This window comes from Panulirus ornatus, chromosome 14 (genome assembly GCF_036320965.1).
Source record: "Panulirus ornatus isolate Po-2019 chromosome 14, ASM3632096v1, whole genome shotgun sequence".
Classification (NCBI taxonomy): Eukaryota; Metazoa; Arthropoda; class Malacostraca; order Decapoda; family Palinuridae; genus Panulirus; species Panulirus ornatus.
This window is the reverse complement of record NC_092237.1, coordinates 6,879,801-6,888,077: the sequence shown is the minus strand read 5'-3', so window position 1 is coordinate 6,888,077 and position 8,277 is coordinate 6,879,801.

Here is an 8,277-nt window from a genome sequence, read left to right as displayed (position 1 = left end):
TTCTTCATGTTCCCCATCCCTCCTCGCCTCACATTTTTGCCCCGGACAGTTTTCTTTCTTTTCCATTTTCTTTCCTTCCATGATATTAGGAACCTGATGAGTCCCGGCGAGTGTGTGTGTGTGTGTGTGAGAGAGAGAGAGAGAGAGAGAGAGAGAGAGAGAGAGAGAGAGAGAGAGGATTTCGTTCATAAAATGGCTAACATATCCTGTACCATTTCCCGTTCTCTCATTTTCCATGTTATTTGATTTTATATGTGGCGCTTTGCCGCCAGAATGTGTGTAGGTCATTTCAGTCATTTACTACACCAGTGTGTGTGTGTGTGTGTGTGTGTGTGTGTGTGTGTGTGTGTGTGTGTGTGTGTGTAATTTCCTATTTGTACTAGACGGGGAGGGAGTTTTAAGTTCGTGGGTTCGTGGGACCCCAGTCTCTTGAACTTTATCTAATATATATATATATATATATATATATATATATATATATATATATATATATATATATATATATATATATATATGTATATATATATATATATATATATATAGTTATATGTATAAGATATTTCACGTAAATTTTTTTTATGTAAAACATTCTTTTACGTAAAAAGATTCTTTTGCGTAACGAATTGTTTTACGTAAAAAAATCTTTTACTTAAAAAAAAATTCTACGTAGAAAAAAATCTTTTATGTAGAAAAAATCTTTGACGTAAAAAGTTCTTTTATGTAGAAAAATTCCTTTGCGTAAATTTTTTTTTACGCGAAAGAATTCTTTTACGTAAAAAATTCTTACGTAAAAATAAAAATTTTCATTTACCTCCAGGTTAAGATTATGTGGGAAAGAAGAAACCTTTGATAGACTTTCCACCTCAGTGGACAGACAGTGGAGTGGCCTGGCCTGACCGAATGATAACATGGGTCGACCCCCACTCGTAGTATCGCTGTCCAAGATAACAAGACAAAAATTTTTTTCTTTTTTCTTTCCCGCTTCACAGATAACGTTCTCGCTGCCCGTTCCGTCTCTCTCTCTCTCTCTCTCTCTCTCTCTCTCTCTCTCTCTCTCTCTCTCTCTCTCTCTCTCTCTCTCTCTCTCTCTCACACACACTCACACTCACTCACTCACACCCATACACACGCTCACTCACTCACTCACTCACTCACTCACTCACTCACTCTCACACACACACACACACACACACACACACACACACACACACACACACACACACACAGAGCCTGCACACGGCATTTCCTCTAAACAAATTAACCAGAGAGCCACACTCAACCATAGTGATAGTAACGATGAACCAGGCTTTGCTGGACAGTACTGAATCGTGTGTTATAGGAACTGTTGTGAAACCTTGTTGTAGGAAAATGGTTTATTTTTCATAGATTGTCTGAAATACAGAATGTTTAGTTTAGGTATTGATATCTATTGTGTGGGAGTCGATCAATGAAATTTTTTTTTTTTTTTTAGACTACCATTGACTTTGTGCGGAGAGAAAAAGTGTAGAAACAAGTAATCTTTAAATGAATTTTGTCATAGCTCTTTTAGTTATTGAGTGTATATATATATATATATATATATATATATATATATATATATATATATATATATATATATATATATATATATATATTCCTATGAGTCCACGGGGAAAATGAAACACGAAAAGTTCCCAAGTGCACTTTCGTGTAATAATCACATCATCAGGGGAGACACAAGAGAGAAATATAACAGTCAGTTGATATACAACCAAGAGACGAAGCTAGGACGCCATTTGGTAAACATGTGATTGTCCAATATATATATATATATATATATATATATATATATATATATATATATATATATATATATATATATATATATATATATATTACAACTCTCCAACCCGCATCATAATACATAGCCACCTGCTCTCATGGTATAATCTTGGCCCCGATGAAAATATAAATATTTTTCAGAAGCAAACGTGGAAATATTTAAATAGAAAATGACTCATTATGCAAAGCCCTGTATCTGGCACGCCCCTCATGGGATATCCCAGGTAATGCCGACTCTTCTTGAGATGTCCCAGGAGAAGGAATGACGCAAAACGCAGCGGTAAGAATGACGCAAAACGCAGTGGTAAGAATGACGCAAACGCATGGGGGCATCATGCGCAAACGCATGGGGGCGTCATGCGCAGACGCATGGGGGCGTCATGCGCAAACGCATGGGGGCGTCATGCGCAGACGCATGGGGGCGTCATGCGCAGACGCATGGGGGCGTCATTTAAGCTTGCTTATTAAATCATATGACATTTGATTCCCACGGTTTTTGTGCGTACAGTCTATTTCTAAATATTGTGAGAAACTAGTCCATATCTATGAAATCACTACGAATGGATTATACGGTAGATTTCACAATGATTTCATTAAACAAATATTTCATTTTATCGCGAAAGAAAAAAAAGAAGAAACGGACAGTTTCGTAAAGCCAGTCAGACACAGATGGAAAGACATGATCAAGTTTTAACTTTATGATATAGCTAGGACGTGAGACCTGAATTGTGTAGAGTCTACCATTAAAACCCGGTTTTTATGGGGGAGGGGGGGGGGGTCATGTGAGTTTCGCGGGTGCGCTACAATCAGGTGCAGGGAAAGGGATGACTCCTGTGGAGCGTACCGTTCCTTCACGAGATTATGCCTTGACATAACAGACTTTGCAATGTGAAACAACAAGCAGGCGAAGTCCGGTAACACCTTATGTGTGTGTGTATATATATATATATATATATATATATATATATATATATATATATATATATATACAATCATATGTTTACCCAATGGCGTCCTAGCTTCGTTTCTTCGATGTATATAAAATGACTTATATTTCTCTCTTGTGTCTCCCTTGATGATGTGATTATTACACGAAAGTGCACTTGGGAACTTATCATGTTTCATTTTCCCCGTGGACTCATAGGAATATGTATATATATATATATATATATATATATATATATATATATATATATATATATATATATATATATATATATATCCCTGGGGATAGGGGAGAAAGAATACTTCCCACGTATTCCCTGCGTGTCGTAGAAGGCGACTAAAAGGGGAGGCAGCGGGGGGCTGGAAATCCTCCCCTCTCTTTTTTTTTTCTTTCTTTTTTAATTTTCCAAGAGGGAACAGAGAAGGGGGCCAGGTGAGGATATTCCCTCAAAGGCCCAGTCCTCTGTTCTTAACGCTACCTCGCTATCGCGGGAAATGGCGAATACTATGAAAAAAAAAAAAAAAAATATATATATATATATATATATATATATATATATGTATATATATATATATATATATATATATATATATATATATATATATATATATATATATATATATATATATATATATATATATATATATATATATATATATATATATATATATATTATTTTTTTTTATTATACTTTGTCGCTGTCTCCCGCGTTTGCGAGGTAGCGCAAGGAAACAGACGAAAGAAATGGCCCAACCCCCCCCCCCCCATACACATGTATGTACATACGTCCACACACGCAAATATACATACCTACACAGCTTTCCATGGTTTACCCCAGACGCTTCACATGCCCCGATATATATATATGGATTTTTCTTGATTTTTTGGAAAATTTAGATTTTCTTAAAAATTTCAGCATAGATACTTTTATGTATACTGAATAAAAATCTGTGGTCAAAATATAAAAATTCGTAAATTTAGTAAATTACCGTATGCATATTAGTATAATTAGTCCATGTGTTAATTAAACGGTTAATATTACGAATTATAGTCTTTTGACTCCAAATACTTAATCACCGTATAAAATAACATCTATACATAGATTTTTATTAAAATGTGAGGAAGTTGAAAATTTGAGCAAAAAAAAATGAAAGGCTATAGCCTTGGATTTTTCTTGATTTTTATGAAAATTTAGATTTTCGTGAAAATTTCAGTATATATACTTTTATGTATGCTGAATAAGATTCTGTGGTCAAAATCTAAAAATTCATATAATTAGTCGAGTAATTAGCGTATAAATATATAATTAGTCCAGGTGTTAATTAAATGGTTAATGTTACGAATTATAGTCTTTTGACTCAAAATACTTAAGCAGCATATGAAATAACATGTATACATAGATTTTCATTAAAATCTGAGAAAGTTGAAATTTTGAGCAAAAAAAAAATGCAAGGCTATAGCCTTGGATTTTTCTTGATTGTTTTGAAAATTTAGATTTTCTTAAAACTTTCAGCATAGATACTTTTGTGTATGCTGAATAAGAATCTGTGGTCAAAACCTAAAAATTCGTAAATTTAGTCAAGTAATTAGCGTATGAATAATATAATTAGTCCATGAATGAATTAAACGGTCAATATTGAGAATTATAGTCTTTTGACTCCAAATACTTGATCACCATGTAAAATAACATCTATACACAGATTTTCATTAAAATCTGAGAAAGTTGAAATTTTGAGCAAAAAAAAATGCAAGGCTATAGCCTTGAATTTCTCTTGATTTTTTTGAAAATTTAGATTTTCTTAAAACTTTCAGCATGGATACTTTTGTGTATGCTGAATAAGAATCTGTGGTCAAAATCTAAAAATTCGTAAATTTACTCAATTAGCGTATGAATATTTATATAATTAGTCCATGTGTTAATTATACGGGTAATATTAGGAATTATAGTGTTTTGACTCCAAATACTTAATCAGCATATAAAATAACATCTATGCATAAATTTTCATTGAGATGTGAGGAAGTTGAAAATTTGAGCCAAAAAAAATGCAAGGCTATAGCCTTGGATTTTTCTTGATTTTTTTGAAAATTTAGATTTTCGTGAAAATTTCAGTATATATACTTTTATGTATGCTGAATAAGATTCTGTGTTCAAAATCTAAAAATTCATATAATTAGTCGAGTAATTAGCGTATAAATGTATAATTAGTCCAGGTGTTAATTAAACGGTTAATCTTACGAATTATAGTCTTATGACTCAAAATACTTAAGCAGCATATGAAATAACATCTATACATCGATTTTCATTAAAATCCGAGAAAGTTGAAATTTTGTGTAAAAAAAAATGCAAGGCTATAGCCTTGGATTTTTCTTGATTTTTATGAAAATTTAGATTTTCGTGAAAATTTCAGTATATATACTTTTATGTATGCTGAATAAGATTCTGTGGTCAAAATCTAAAAATTCATATAATTAGTCGAGTAATTAGCGTATAAATATATAATTAGTCCAGGTGTTAATTAAATGGTTAATGTTACGAATTATAGTCTTTTGACTCAAAATACTTAAGCAGCATATGAAATAACATGTATACATAAATTTTCATTAAAATCTGAGAAAGTTGAAATTTTGAGCAAAAAAAAAAATGCAAGTCTATAGCCTTGGATTTTTCTTGATTGTTTTGAAAATTTAGATTTTCGTGAAAATTTCAGTATATATACTTTTATGTATGCTGAATAAGATTCTGTGTTCAAAATCTAAAAATTCATATAATTAGTCGAGTAATTAGCGTATAAATTTATAATTAGTCCAGGTGTTAATTAAATGGTTAATGTTATGAATTATAGTCTTTTGACTCAAAATACTTAAGCAGCATATGAAATAACATGTATACATAAATTTTCATTAAAATCTGAGAAAGTTGAAATTTTGAGCAAAAAAAAAATGCAAGGCTATAGCCTTGGATTTTTCTTGAATGTTTTGAAAATTTAGATTTTCGTGAAAATTTCAGTATATATACTTTTATGTATGCTGAATAAGATTCTGTGTTCAAAATCTAAAAATTCATATAATTAGTCGAGTAATTTGCGTATAAATGTATAATTAGTCCAGGTGTTAATTAAATGGTTAATCTTACGAATTATAGTCTTATGACTCAAAATACTTAAGCAGCATATGAAATAACATCTATACATCGATTTTCATTAAAATCTGAGAAAGTTGAAATTTTGAGCAAAAAAAATGCAAGGCTATAGCCTTGGATTTTTCTTGATTTTTATGAAAATTTAGATTTTCGTGAAAATTTCAGTATATATACTTTTATGTATGCTGAATAAGATTCTGTGGTCAAAATCTAAAAATTCATATAATTAGTCGAGTAATTAGCGTATAAATATATAATTAGTCCAGGTGTTAATTAAATGGTTAATGTTACGAATTATAGTCTTTTGACTCAAAATACTTAAGCAGCATATGAAATAACATGTATACATAAATTTTCATTAAAATCTGAGAAAGTTGAAATTTTGAGCAAAAAAAAAATGCAAGTCTATAGCCTTGGATTTTTCTTGATTGTTTTGAAAATTTAGATTTTCGTGAAAATTTCAGTATATATACTTTTATGTATGCTGAATAAGATTCTGTGTTCAAAATCTAAAAATTCATATAATTAGTCGAGTAATTAGCGTATAAATGTATAATTAGTCCAGGTGTTAATTAAATGGTTAATCTTACGAATTATAGTCTTATGACTCAAAATACTTAAGCAGCATATGAAATAACGTCTATACATCGATTTTCATTAAAATCTGAGAAAGTTGAAATTTTGAGCAAAAAAAAAATGCAAGGCTATAGCCTTGGATTTTTCTTGATTTTTTGAAAATTTAGATTTTCGTGAAAATTTCAGTATATATACTTTTATGTATGCTGAATAAGATTCTGTGGTCAAAATCTAAAAATTCATATAATTAGTCGAGTAATTAGCGTATAAATATATAATTAGTCCAGGTGTTAATTAAATGGTTAATGTTGCGAATTATAGTCTTTTGACTCAAAATACTTAAGCAGCATATGAAATAACATGTATACATAAATTTTCATTAAAATCTGAGAAAGTTGAAATTTTGAGCGAAAAAAAAATGCAAGTCTATAGCCTTGGATTTTTCTTGATTGTTTTGAAAATTTAGATTTTCGTGAAAATTTCAGTATATATACTTTTATGTATGCTGAATAAGATTCTGTGTTCAAAATCTAAAAATTCATATAATTAGTCGAGTAATTAGCGTATAAATGTATAATTAGTCCAGGTGTTAATTAAATGGTTAATGTTACGAATTATAGTCTTTTGACTCAAAATACTTAAGCAGCATATGAAATAACATGTATACATAGATTTTCATTAAAATCTGAGAAAGTTGAAATTTTGAGCAAAAAAAAATGCAAGGCTATAGCCTTGGATTTTTCTTGATTTTTTTGAAAATTTAGATTTTCGTGAAAATTTCAGTATATATACTTTTATGTATGCTGAATAAGATTCTGTGTTCAAAATCTAAAAATTCATATAATTAGTCGAGTAATTTGCGTATAAATGTATAATTAGTCCAGGTGTTAATTAAATGGTTAATCTTACGAATTATAGTCTTATGACTCAAAATACTTAAGCACCATATGAAATAACATCTATACATCGAAATTCATTAAAATCTGAGAAAGTTGAAATTTTGAGCAAAAAAAATGCAAGGCTATAGCCTTGGATTTCTCTTGATTTTTATGAAACTTTAGATTTTCGTGAAAATTTCAGTATATATACTTTTATGTATGCTGAATAAGATTCTGTGGTCAAAATCTAAAAATTCATATAATTAGTCGAGTAATTAGCGTATAAATATATAATTAGTCCAGGTGTTAATTAAATGGTTAATGTTACGAATTATAGTCTTTTGACTCAAAATACTTAAGCAGCATATTAAATAACATCTATACATAAATTTTCATTAAAATCTGAGAAAGTTGAAATTTTGAGCAAAAAAAAATGCAAGTCTATAGCCTTGGATTTTTCTTGATTGTTTTGAAAATTTAGATTTTCGTGAAAATTTCAGTATATATACTTTTATGTATGCTGAATAAGATTCTGTGTTCAAAATCTAAAAATTCATATAATTAGTCGAGTAATTAGCGTATAAATGTATAATTAGTCCAGGTGTTAATTAAACGGTTAATCTTACGAATTATAGTCTTATGACTCAAAATACTTAAGCAGCATATGAAATAACATCTATACATCGATTTTCATTAAAATCTGAGAAAGTTGAAATTTTGAGCAAAAAAAAATGCAAGGCTATAGCCTTGGATTTTTCTTGATTGTTTTGAAAATTTAGATTTTCGTGAAAATTTCAGTATATATACTTTTATGTATGCTGAATAAGATTCTGTGTTCAAAATCTAAAAATTCATATAATTAGTCGAGTAATTAGCGTATAAATTTATAATTAGTCCAGGTGTTAATTAAATGGTTA